The following is a 13,859-nucleotide window of genomic DNA, read 5'->3' on the forward strand; positions in this document are numbered from 1 at the left end:
GGAAAGGTACGATTGATTTTTTTGTTTCGTTTTTTGGTACTTAAACGCTCACTCTGTGTCAAACACTTTTCTAAGCGCTGGGGTAGGTGCAGGTCAATTAGTTCGGACATAATCCCTATCCCTCATGGGGCTCACAGTCTCAAGCGGGAGGGAGAACAGGGGCAATTGGTTGTATGAGAACGTAAATCCACCCCAGCGCTTAGTACAGTGCCTGGCACATAGTTAAGCGCTTAACAGATACCATAATAATAATAAATCGTGGCCACCAGAGGGCAGTGTCTCCTCACAGCCTACCTTGGAAAGCTACGATTGATCGTGAGAAGATATAGAATGACCACAAGGGGGCAACGTCGGGTCAATCGGTCAGGCAGTCGCTTTTATTGAGGGCCTACTATGCGCAGAGCACTGTGCTAAGCACTTGACTGACAGAACCCCTTGTCTTGGAAAGCTATGCTTGATCGTGTGAGAGCATGAACAAGGACCACCACCGGGCAGAGAGCTGTCGCTTAATACAGAACCTTGAAAAGCTCAGAGAGAACGCGGATAAGAGCCACCAGAAGGGGGCGTCGGTTCACCGACAGAACCTTCTGCCTTGGAAAGCTTCGACTGATTGTGTGAGGATATGAACCATGGCCACTAGAGGGCAGAGTAGGGTCTTTGACAGAACCAACCCCCTGCCTTGGAAGGTTGTTCTTGATCGTGTGAGAACGTGAAAAACGGCCACCAGGGGGCAGTGACTGCTCCCTCACTGCCCTCCGCTTTGGAAAGCTACCTTGACTGTGTGACAAAGTAGCTAATGGCCACCAGAGGGCAGAATAGAGTCCCCAACTGAATTCTTCCCGACCTTGGAAAGCGGTTTGATCGTGTGAGAACGTGAATAATGGCCACCAGAGGGCAGAGTTCTGCCCCTCAATACAGCCGTCCCTTGTCTGAACAAGCGCGGAATAGTTGGGTGAGAATATACATAATGACCACCAGAGGGCAGAGTCTATTCACTGACAACCTCATCCTTTGCAAAGCTATGCTTGATTCAGTCATTCAATCGTATTTATGAACGCTTAATGTGTGCAGAGCACTTTACTAAGCGCTTGGGAGAGTACAATACAACAATGAGCGGACGCATTCCCTTCCCACAACGAGCTTACAGTCTAGAGGGGGAGACAGATATTCATATAAATAAATCTTAATCCCCATTTTACAGATGAGGTAACTGAGGCACAAGGAAGTGTCGTGATTTGCCCACAGTCACACAGCTGACGAGCGGCAGAGACGGAATTAGAATCCACGGCCTCTGTCTCCCAAGCGTGTGCTGTTTTCACTAAGCCATATTATGGTCACCAGGGGCAGAGTCGGGTAACTGACGACCCTCCTGCCAACTCCAGTGGTTGCCTATCGACCTCCGCTCCAAACAAAAACTCCTCACTCTAGGCTTCAAGGCTCTCCATCACCTTGCCCCTTCCTACCTCTCCTCCCTTCTCTCTTTGTACCACCCACCCCGCACGCTCCGCTCCTCTGCCGCCCACCTCCTCGCCGTCCCTCGGTCTCGCCTATCCCGCCGTCGACCCCTGGGTCACGTCCTCCCGCGGTCCTGGAACGCCCTCCCTCCTCACCTCCGCCAAACTGATTCTCTTTCCCTCTTCAAAACCCTACTTAAAACTCACCTCCTCCAAGAGGCCTTCCCAGACTGAGCTCCTCTTCTCCTTCTACTCCCTCTGCCATCCCCCCTTTACCTCTCTGCAGCTAAACCCTCTTTTTCCCCTTTTCCCTCTGCTCCTTCACCTCTCCCTTCCCATCCCCACAGCACTGTACTCCTCCGCTCAACTGTATATATTTTCGTTACCCTATTTATTTTGTTAATGAATTGTACATCGCCTTGATTCTATTTAGTTGCCATTGTTTTTACGAGATGTTCTTCCCCTCGACTCTATTTATTGCCATTGTTCTTGTCTGTCCGTCTCCCCCGATTAGACTGTAAGCCCGTCAAACGGCAGGGACTGTCTCTATCTGTTGCCGACTTGTTCATCCCAAGCGCTTAGTACAGTGCTCTGCACATAGTAAGCGCTCAATAAATACTACTGAATGAATAGCAGCTTGACTGTGTAAAAACGTGAATAATGACCACAAGGGGGCAGTGTCCGCCCCACTCACAGTCCTCTGCTTTAGAAAGCGATGCTTGATTGTGTGACAAAGCAGATAGTGGCCACCAGAGGGCAGAATAGGGTTCCTGACCGTGTCCCTCCCCCGGAAAGTTAGGTTTGATCGTATGAGAATATGAAAAAATGGCCACCAGGGGGCAGACTTTTGCGCTCAATACTGCAACCTCCTTGTCTGGGAAAGCGCTGAATTGTTGGGTGAAAACATGAATAACGGCCACCAGGGGGCAGGGCAGTGTCTGGTCATTGACAGCCCCCTGCCTTGGAAAGGTTTGCTTGATTATCCTTTCCGCTCCATCCAAACTGCTACCACGTTAATACAATAACTCATCCTATCCCGCCTGGATTACTGCATCAGCCTCCTTGCTTCTCTCCGCACACTTTGCTCGCTTCTCTAGTGCTAACCTTCTCACCGTACCTCCACCTCAACCTGTCTTGCCGCGGACCCATAGCCCACGACCCGACTCTGGCCTGGAACGCCCTCCCTCCTCAAATCCCCCCAGGCAATGACTCTCCTTCCCTTCAAAGTCTTATTGAAGGCACATCTCCTCCAAGAGGCCTTCCCAAATGAAGCCCCACTTTTCCTCCTCTCCCACTCCCTCCTACGTCACCCCGACTTGCTCCCTTTGCTCTTCCCACCGCCCAGCTCCACAGCACTTTGTACATATCTGTAATTTTATTTATTTGTATTGATGCTTGTCTTCCCTACTCTAAACTGTAGGCTGGTTGTTGTCAGAAAATGTCGCTGTTCATTGTTGTATTGTACTTTCATTCATTTATTCAATAAATCGTATTTATTAAGCACTTACTATGTGCAGAGCACTGTACTAAGCGCTTGGAAAGTACAATTTGGCAACAGATAGAGACAATCCCTACCCAACAATGGGCTCACGGTCTAGAAGGGGGAGACAGACAACAAAACAAAACAAGTAGACGGGCATCAATACCATCAAAGTAAATAGAATAATAAATATGTACAAATACAAGTGCTGTGGGGCGGGGAAGGGTGTAGAGCAGAGGGAGGGATTTGGGGTGATGGGGAGGGGAGGAGGAGCAGAGGAAAAAGGGGGCACAGTCTGGGAAGGCCTCCTGGAGGAGATGAACTCAGTAGAGTTTTGAAGGGGAGAAGAGAGTTAGTTTGGCGGATGTGAGGAAGGAGGGCACTCCAGGCCAGAGGTAGGACTTGGGCCTGAAGGCAGGACAGGTGAAAACGAGGCACAGTGAGGAGATTAGCGGCACCAGAGGAGCGGAGTGTGCCGACTGGGCTGTAGAAGGAGAGAAGGGAGGTGAGGTAGGAGGGAGCAAAGGGATGGAGAGCTTTGAAGCCAATAATGAGGAGTTTTTGCTTCAAGCGAAGTTTGATAGGCAACCACGGAGTGACATGCCGAGAGCGCTTAGTACAGTGCTCTGCACACAGTAAAAGTTCAATAAATGCGATTGAATGAATGAATGTAGGATTGTAGTAATATTATTACTATCAAATGCAGTCGAGTAGTTTCCGATTCATAGGAATTCCAAGGATATATTTTCTTCAGAATTGTAGTAGACCGTGACTAATGGCCACCAGGGGGCAAAGTCGGGTAACCCCCTGCCTTGGAAAGCTGCCTTTGATTGTGGGAGGTGGCCACCAGGGGCCACCAGGGGGCAGAGTCCTGTGGCCGAATACAGAGCCCTCTACCTTGAAGAGCCCTGAAGAGCTGCTGACCGGGAATGTGAATAGTGACCACCAGGGGGCAGCGTCGGCTCACGGACGGGGCCTCCTATCTCGGAATGACCACCAGGGGGCAGAGGAGGGCAACTGACAGAACCAGTGTCCTACTGTGCAAAGCTAGGCTTGATCGGGTGAGATTCGAGTGGTATTCATCGTGCACTTTCTCTGTGCAGAACGCTGCATTAAGTTCATTCATTCATTCATTCAATCGTATTTACTGAGCACTTACTGTGTGCAAAGCGCTGTACTAAGCGCTTGGAAAGTACACTACAGCAAGTGCTAGGGAAAGTACAATTAACAGAGTTAGTAGGCACTTTCCCTGTCCACCAGAAGCTTACAGTCTAAAGGGGAAAACAGACATTAATATAAATGAATAAATTGCAGATATATACATAAGTGCTGTGGGGCTGGGGGCGGTGAATAAAGGGAGCAAGTCAGGATGATGCAGAAGGGAGTGGAAGAAAAGGAAAAGAGGACTAAGTCATTCATTCAATTGTATTTATTGAGTGCTTACTGTATGCAGAGCACTTTACGAAGCATTTAGAAAGTACAACTCAGCAACAGATAGAGACAATCCCTGCCCCATACTGGGCTCACAGTCTAGAAGAGGGGAGACAGACTTCAAAACAAGTAAACAGGCACCAATAGTATCAATATAAACAGAATTATAGATATATACACTTAATTTATAAAATAAATAGAATAATAACTATGTACATTACAGGTGCTGTGGGGCGGGGGAATAGAGTGGAGGGAGCAAGTTGGGGCGATGAGGAGGGGAGGAGGAACAGAGGAGAAGAGAGGCTTAGTCTGGGAAGGCCTCCTGGAGGAAGTGAGCTTTCAGTAGAGCTTTGTACATAAATAAATGTTGGTATTTGTTAAGCGCTTACTATGTGCCGAGCACTGTTCTAAGCGGTGGGGTAGACACAGGGGAATCAGGTTGTTCCACTTGGGGCTCACAATCTTAATCCCCATTTTACAGATGAGGTAACTGAGGCACCGAGAAGTTAAGTGACTTGCCCAAATTCACACAGCTGACAAGTGGCCGAGCCGAGATTCGAACCCATGACCTCTGACTCCAAAGCCCGTGCTCTTTCCACTGAGCCACGCTGCTTCTTTGTAGGGGGTAAGTGTGCTAGTTTGGCAGATGTGAGGGGGCCAGGCATTCCAGGCCAGAGGTAGGATGTGGATCAGGGCTCCACGGTGGGAAAAGGCGAGAACGAGGCCCAGTGAGGAGGTTAGTAGCGGCAGAGGAGCAGAGTGTGCGGGCTAGGCTGGAGAAGGAGAGAAGAGAGGTGAGGTAGGAGGGGGCAAGGTGAGGGAGAGCTTTGAAGCCAATAGTGAGGAGCTTTTTGAAGAGTTTTTGCTGATAGTCAGGGAAGGCCTCTTGGAGGAGATATGCCTTTATTGAGGCTTTGAAGAGAAGGAGAGTAATTGTCTATCAGATACGATGAGGGAGGATGTTCTAGGCCAGAGGCAGGATGTGGGTGAGAGGTCGGTGATGAGATAGATGAGACTGAGATACAGCGAGTAAATTAGCAATAGAGGAGTGAAACATGTGGGCTGGCTTGAAGTAGGAGAGTAAGAAGGTGCGATAGGAGGGGGCAAGGTGATTGAGCACTTTAAAGTCGTTAACAAGGAGTTCCTGTTTGATGCGGAGGTGGATGGGCAACCACTGGAGGTTCTTGAGAAGTGGGGAAACATGGACTGAATGTTTTTGTAGAAAAATGATCTGGACAGCACAGCAAAGTCATAATAAGAGTATTTATTAAGCGCTTACTACGTGTCAACCACTGTTGATACAGGATACTGCTCCTGAGCCACATGGGGCTCAGTCTTAATCCCCATTTTACAGATGAGGAAACTGAGGCTCACAGAAGTTAAGTAATGTGCCTAAAGCCACAGAAGCAGACAAGTGGCAGATCCAGGATTAGAACTCAAATACTCTGACTCCCATGCTCATGCTCTTTCCACAAGGCCACACTGCTTCTCAAGAGTAGCTGGGAAAGGGCTCTTCCACATGCCCAGTACCTCACCCCATGGTCAGGGGGCCACCCGTACCCCCAGTCCCTCAACCAGAGGCAGTGGTAAATAGTTGAAGGGTGCCAACCATGTATGTGAGAGAGAGTGAGAGACAGACATACTGAGAGACTGCGGCTCAGTCCAGATGAGATCAGCCTTGGGGATTGGGAGATCAAGGTGCCTGAATCAGCAGGGGGCATTCTTGCCCAGGATGCTGGGCTTGGTCCTTTGCCCATAAGTCTACTCATTCTTAGTCACTTGGACACCAGGTTCTTGGAGAATCTGGGTGTTAGAGCACGGGCTTAGGAGTCAGAGGTCATGGGTTCGAACCCCGGCTCTGCCACTTGTCAGCTGTGTGACTTTGGGCAAGTCACTTAACTTCTCAGTGCCTCAGTTACCTCATCTGTAAAATGGGGATTAAGACTGTGAGCCCCACGTGGGACAACCTGATTCCCCTGTGTCTATGCCGGCGCTTAAAACAGTGCTCGGCACATAGTAAGCGCTTAACAAATACCAACATTATTATTCCCAACATACCCTGCACCAGCATTCAGGAGTGTCCCCATTGTACACACCAGGTCTGAGGCCTCAGCTGCTTGTGCACAACTGTTTCTTCAGACCCTGAGTTATTCATTTAATCATATTTATTGAGTGCTTACCATGTGCAGAGCACTCTACTAAGTGCTTGTGAAATTACAATGCAGCAATAAAGAGAGACAATCCGGGCCCACAACGAGCTTACAGTCTAGAGGGGTGAAGACAGACATCAATACAAATAAACAGACATCAATACAAATAAATGCAAATAAATTACAGATATATATGTACATAAGTGCTGTGGGGTGGGGAGAGAGGGGAAGAGCAAAAGGAGCAGGTCAGGGCTATGTAGAAGGGAGTGGGAAATGAGGAAAAGTAGGGTTTAGTCTGGGAAGGCCTCTCGGAGGAGATGGGCCTTCAGTAAGGCTTTGAAAGGGGGAGAGTAATTGTCCAACACAGGGAGTAGGACTGAATCAAATAGTTGGACCACTAGCTCATTTGTTTGCTTTGCATGGATTTGCACACATTTCAATCGTTGGACACCTATGGCCCCCCTCAGACTCTGCCAAACCATTTGTTTTAAGAGCCGCAGCACCAGCTGCATCCCCCCACCTCCAACCACGACCACCCCCCCGACCCAGCCCACCACCACAGCCTTGGCTGCACTGGGCAGCCTGTGAACCCACATACAGATGTGGAGAGCTGCATCTGCAGCCCTGTTATCTCGACCTCTCTGCAGTCTCGCATCTCCTCCTGTCTTCAAGACATCTCTACTTGAATGTCCTTCCGTCACCTCAAACTTAACTTGTCCAAAACAGAGCTCCTTATCTTCCCACCCAGAGCTCCTTATCTTCCCGTTCTCCCCCTGACTTTCCCATCACTGTAGACGGCACCACCATCCTTCCTTTCTCACAAGCCTGTAACCTTGGCGTTATCCTTGATTCTTCTCTCTGTCATTCAACCCACATATTCAATCCATCACCGAATCCTGTTGGTCCCACCCTCACAACATTGCTAAAACCCACCCTTTCCTCTCTATCCAAACTGCTACTACGTTAATACAGTCACTCATCCTATTCTGCCTAGATTACTGCATCAGCCTTCCTTCCAGTCCATAATTCATTCTGCTGCCCGGATCATTATTCTACAAAAACATTCAGGACATGTCACCCTGCTCCTTGAAAAACTCCAGTGGTTGCCCATCCACGACCGCATCAAACAAAAACTTCTCACCATTGGCTTTAAAGCACTCCACCACCTTGCCCCCTGCTACCTCACCTCGCTTCTCTCTTTCTACAAACCAGCCCGCACATTTCGCTCCTCTGCTGCTAACCTTCTCACTGTGCCTCCATCTTGCCTGTCTCACTGCCGACCCCTAGCCCACGCCCTGCATCTGACCTAGAACGCCCTCTCTCCTCAAATCTGACAGACAGTTATTCTCCCCGCCTTCAATAAGGCACTTCTCCAAGAGACCTTTCCAAACTTAAGGCCCACTTTTCCCTATCTCTTATCCCTTCTATGTCCTCCCGATTTGCTCTTTTTGCTCCCCCCCACCCCAGCCCCACAGCACTTAGGTACATATCTGTAAATTATTTATTTGTATTGGTGCCTGTAGACCCTAGACTCTAAGAACCTTGTAGGCAGGAAATGTGACTGTTTATTGCTGTATTGTATTGTTCCAAGTGCTTAGTAGAGTGCTCTGCACATAGTAAATGCTCAATAAGTACAATTGAACAAGTGAATGGAAAGTCCACACCCACATTTTGCCCACTTTGAGCCATGGGCAGAGGAAGGGTGGCCCACGGCCAGGGAAGGGAGCTCCCCTGGCCCTGCAGATTGCTGACATGGCAGCACTGAGGGAAACCCAACCCCATCCTATTTAGATTGTGAGCCCCTGAGGGCCAGGGCCCCTGTCGAACTCTCATCCGTCAACTCTTCCTCAGTACAGTGCTCTGCACACAGTTAAGTGCTTAATAAATGCTGTTACTACTACATTCAAGAACTTGACAATCTAGCAGGGAAAGAGACTCTAAAAATAAATTTGAGATGAGGAAGAAATAAAGGGGGCTATGCACAGGAGTTGGTGCTTACATAATAGTGTAGGTAAGTTGAACGGAAGTGTTATGGGCAGTTGTGAGCACCCCCGGTAGTTGGGTGGCCCAGAAGTTCTGAAGTAGCACTTGTTAGGGAGACATATGGTGGAGAGTGGAGCAGAGAAGCGGCAGAAAGAAAGCACTGTACTCTAGACTCGGAAGAGTACACAAGCGTATATATAGATAGATGATCCCTGAGCACAAGGACCTTACAGACTAGAGAGAGGCAGACATGAAAATCAGTTACCGATTGATATGCACATATACCAAGAATATGATTGCATAAATGATTGCATAAGAGAAACAAACAGTACAAATTGGAGTGGAGTAAGCAAAAGGAGTGACTGGGAAGAAGGCTAGGACTGATGGAGTCTCTTAAGCTCTATAGTCAGGAACTTCTGCTTGATGCAGGGAGGAATGAATAACCATTGGAGGATTTTTGAATGGGGAAAGGTATTCAGGATAACATTTTGGAAAAGTGATCCCAGTAGCAGAATGCAGTACTCATTGTTGATGGGGAGAGACTGGAGGCAGGAAGGCCAAGGAAGAAGTTAATGTGGTAAACAGTCTGGGATAAGACAAGTGTTTGGAACAGCATGGTGGCCATTGGGTTGGTGAGGATGGAGCAGATTCAGTAATCATTATGGAAGTAAACAGCATTTATTGATTTGACTCGGCACACTGAATATGGGTGAGGGGGAGAAGCAGAGGAGAGAGAGAATCCCCAGGCAAATGGTGGGTTAAAATTAGTCAATTCTGTTTTTTTGCCACCCCTTCTCTCCCTCTTACCCGGTAACAAAGCACTATGCACAGAAGCATCATGGCATAATGGATAGAGCATGGGCCTGGGAGTCAAAAGATCGTGGGTTCTATTTCTGCTCCCCCACTTGTCTGCTGTGTGATCTTGGGGAGATCACTTCACTTCTCTGTGCCTCAGTTACCTAATCTGTAAAATGGGGAATGAGATTGTGACTATGAGCCCCTTATTGGGCAGGGATTGTCTCTATCTGTTGCCAAATTGTACGTTCCAAGTGCTTAGTACAGTGCTCTGCACATAGTAAGCGCTCAACAAATACTATTGAATGAATGATTGAACACCATGTGGGTGAGGGATTGGGTCCAACCCAGTTTGCTTGTATGCAGTGTTTAGTACAGTACCTGGCATTTACTAAGTGCTTAACAAATATCACAATTATTAATAATAATAATAATGTTGGTATTTGTTAAGCGCTTACTATGTGCAGAGCACTGTTCTAAGCGCTGGGGTAGACACAGGGGAATCAGGTTGTCCCTCGTGGGGCTCACAGGCTTAATCCTCATTTTACAGATGAGGGAACTGAGGCACAGAGAAGTTAAGCGACTTGCCCACAGTCACACAGCTGACAAGTGGCAGAGCTGGGATTCGAACTCATGAGCCCTGACTCCAAAGCCCGTGCTCTTTCCACTGCGTCACGCTGCTTCTATTATCATTATTACAGCACGGGCTCGGGAGTCAGAAGGACCTGGGTTCTAATCCCACTCTGCCAACTGTTTGCTGTGAGACCTTGGGCAAGTCACTTCACTGAATGTCAGTTACCTCCTCTGTTAAGTGGGGATAAGAGGGTGAGTCCTGTGGGGGGCAGGGACTGTGTTCAACCTGATGAACCTGTATCTACCCTGGCGCTTGGCACATAGTAAGTGCTTAACAAATACCATCATCACAGTGGGGCTCAGTGGAAAGAGCTCGGGTTTAGGAGTCAGAGGTCGTGGGTTCTAATCCCCGCTCCGCCACCTGTCAGCTGTGTGACTTTGGGCAAGTCACTTGACTTCTTGGTGCCTCAGTTACCTCATCTGTAAAATGGGGATTAAGACCGTGAGCCTCAAGTGGGACAACCTGATTACCCTGTATCTCCCCCAGCACTTAGAACAGTGCTCGGCACATAGTAAGCACTTAACAAATACCAACATTACTATTATTATCAGCTGTGTGACCTTGGGCAAGTCACTTCACTGGGCCCCAGTGACCTCATTTGTAAAATGGGGATGTAGACCGTGAGCCCCATGTGGGACAGGAACTGTGTCCATCCTGATGACCTTCTATCTGGCCCAGGGTTTAGAACAGTGCTTGGCACATAGTAAGCGCTTAACAAATACCGACATTATTTATGATTTATTATCGTCATCGTCATGAGAGGCCCGGGAAGAGGGGCGGGAGGAGTCGCTCCAGAAGGCCTTGCCCTCGCTGGGCTCTGGCGCCCCCTGCTGGCCGCGGGACAGGCCACGGGGGGCGCGCGCCGGGCAGGCGGGGTGGGAGGGGGGGGCGCGCGCGCGCGCCGGGCAGGCGGGTCCAGTGGGTCAAACCCGAGCCCCCCCGCCCAGGGACCGCTGCTGCTGCTGCTGCTGCTGCTGCTGCTGCTGCTGCTGCTGGGATCCGCCGCGGCGCCGGAGGAGGTGGAGGAAGAAGAAGAGAGTCTTGTCCCGGGGCCGGACCGCGCCGCTCCCCAACCTCGTCGTCCTCGGTCCTTCCTGCCGGTGCCCGCTGGACGCGGGGAGGCGTGCGCTCCTTCCCTCCCTGCCCAGCCGTGAAGCCGGCCTCCGCTTGGGCGGGACAAGTTTTGGGGGAGCCGGTGGCACCGGGCGGGCGGCCGAGGAGGAGGAGGCGCAGGGGTGCGGAGACGGCGCATCCGCGAGGGGGCTCGGGGAACCGCCGACTCCACGTCCAGCCCCACGTGCACCGGTAAATAAGCGCGCGCCAGCCCGGCCGCGCTCGCGCCCTCCCTCCCCCCGCGGCCGGCCGCAGGGAGCATGCGCCCCCCGCCTCCTTCCAGCACGTGTTGGCGGCTCCCGCCCTCCCGCCCGCGCGGCCGGGCTCCACCTTTCCCCACCCCGGGCGGCCGGGGCTCGCGCCGCCGCGGCCGCCTCCTAAAGCTGCCCCCTGCCGTTTCGCGCCGGACCCTCGGGCGGGGCGGGGCGGGACGCGCCGGAGCAACTCTTTCTCCCCGCCATCCCCCCGTTTCTTTCCCCGGCTCCTCTTCCTCCTCCGCCGCCGCCGCATTTTACTCGATTGTTTATTATTTGTTGCGGAGGGGGAGGGGGACGAGGAGGAGGAGGAGGGCGGGAGGCCCCGCGGCCCCGCCAATCGTCAGCCGGCTGGCTGGGATGAGCAGGCGCCCTGCCCAATGAAGACGCGGTGGCGGGGTCGCCGATCACGCGCTCGTGGATACAATGACATCATCTGTTTGTGAGCGTCGACCAAGCTTGGTTTCGGGGGCGGGCGTGACGTCATTTGAGTGACGGCCCTCCGGCCCGCCCTCCCGCCCGGCGCCGGGGAGCCTGCGGGCCGGGGTCCGGAGGGCGGGGCGGCGGCGGGGGGGCCCGGAGGGCGGGGCGGCGGCGGGGGGGGCCCGGAGGGCGGGGGGGCCCGGAGGGCAGGCCAATGCGGGAAGTTGGGCGCGGGCGGCGGCGGGACCCGGACCCGGACCCGGACCCCGGCCCTGGGCGACGCTCCGGCCGCCGAGGTGGCGCTCGCGGCCCAAGCTTGTCCAAGGCCGCACGTTGTCGCCCGGCCCGGCCCGGCCCGGCCCGGCCCGGCTCGGCTCGGCCCGGCCCGGCCCGGCTCGGCTCCCAGCGAACGCGCAGTCCTAAAGTTTACACGCTACGAATCCCCCTTTGCCGTGCACATGGGCCGCTGTGGAGCCCGGGACGAACTCGGGCCTCAGAAAAGCTCCCTCCCTCCTGCGGGGCGGGACAGGAACACGCGACCGATCCCCATCGCTAAAGAGACCCACAGCCCAATATACCCACCGTGGGTCCCCTGCTGTGCCAATCTCGTCACACGATTACAAGGGGAAAGTCTGCATATTACACTTGAATAAATACGCCTAGAAACGCAGTAAAATTTATAAAACGGAAAGCACACAAGCAAAAACTCTCAGCTTTTTGTCCTGGTTGGTTATAAGCACGGAGTAGAGCGCCCTGCACACGGTAAGCACTCGATACATACGATTGAACGAATTCCTACCGCACCGTTTTGGTTGTACGGGCCTCTACGACTGTCTTTTCTCCATTTAATTCTCAGAGAATTCTGTTTTGCTAAAGAAATGTTTGGACGTCTTACCGTTCTTGGAGCTCAGTCCACTCTGTTGTAGGCATAGATCCCAGAGAAGTTACTTTGAAGGTAAAGATCCAATCCTGCTCTTATTACAGACTATTTCTATCCCCCAAAACTATTTGACTTCAAAAACTGTTGGTCTCCAAACTTGGATCTCTGGACAAGTGGGTGTGAAAGACACAAAGGACACATAGCATTTCCAGGTAAGCCATCTACTACATCAAACTTATCTTTCCACGGTAGTGGTAGGTGTGGAATTTATTGAGCACAAGCTCCTGGGAAAGTACAACAGAAGCACAAGGCCGGTCCCCTGCTCAGAAGGAGCTAATACTCTAATAGGGATCAGAGACATAAAAGTATTTTCCTCAAGCATGGGAATGATAATTATACTATCTGTGAAGCACTTACTATGTGCCAAGCACAGTTCCAATCACTGGGGCAGATAGAAGGTAATCAGGTTGGGGACAGTCCCTGTCCCACATGGGGCTCACAGTCTTAATCCCCATTTTACAGATCAGGTAACTGAGGCCCAGAGAAGGGAGGTGACTTGCCCAAGGTCACCCAGCAGACAAGTGGGCAGAGATGGGATTGGAACCCAAGACCTTCTGACTCTCAGGCAAAGAATCCACTAGACAAACTTCTAGAACTGAGCAAATCTAGCTACCAGAATTGGCATTCAGAAAGAACAACTCCTTCTCTCCCGTGCCTGCCTCCCTCCCCCCACCCCGGGCCCATCAGCCTCCTTCCAGCCTCTCATTCTTCAGTTTGCATTTCACCCTTTTGAGAACAGTGATTTGCAGTGGGAGCATTTCTGTGTTTTAGGGGGAAGGGAGGAAGGGGGTGAGAAGCAGAAACGGTGGGGGATGGTTAGTGCCTATCATGGGCATGACGACTGAAAAAAATAATAAGAATTGATGGTTGTATTAAGCACTTACTATGTGCCAAGCACTGTGCTAAGCACTGGGGTGATTACAAGCAAATCGAGTTGGACACAGTCCCTGTCCCATATCGGGCTCATACTCTCAATCCCAATTTTTTACAGATGAGGTAACTGAGGCACAGAGAAGTGAAGCGACTTGCTCACAGTCACACAGAGACAAGTGGCAGAGTGGGAATTAGAACTCATGACCTCTTGACTCCCAGGCCTGTGTTCTATCCATTATGCCATGCTGCTGAAGAGCCTGGTTAGGACTGGAAAACCTCTATAAGAGGCTGTTTGCCTGCTAGAAAGGAGTGGTGAACTTCCTTAAAAA

This window comes from Ornithorhynchus anatinus, chromosome 19 (genome assembly GCF_004115215.2).
Source record: "Ornithorhynchus anatinus isolate Pmale09 chromosome 19, mOrnAna1.pri.v4, whole genome shotgun sequence".
NCBI classification, from domain to species: Eukaryota; Metazoa; Chordata; class Mammalia; order Monotremata; family Ornithorhynchidae; genus Ornithorhynchus; species Ornithorhynchus anatinus.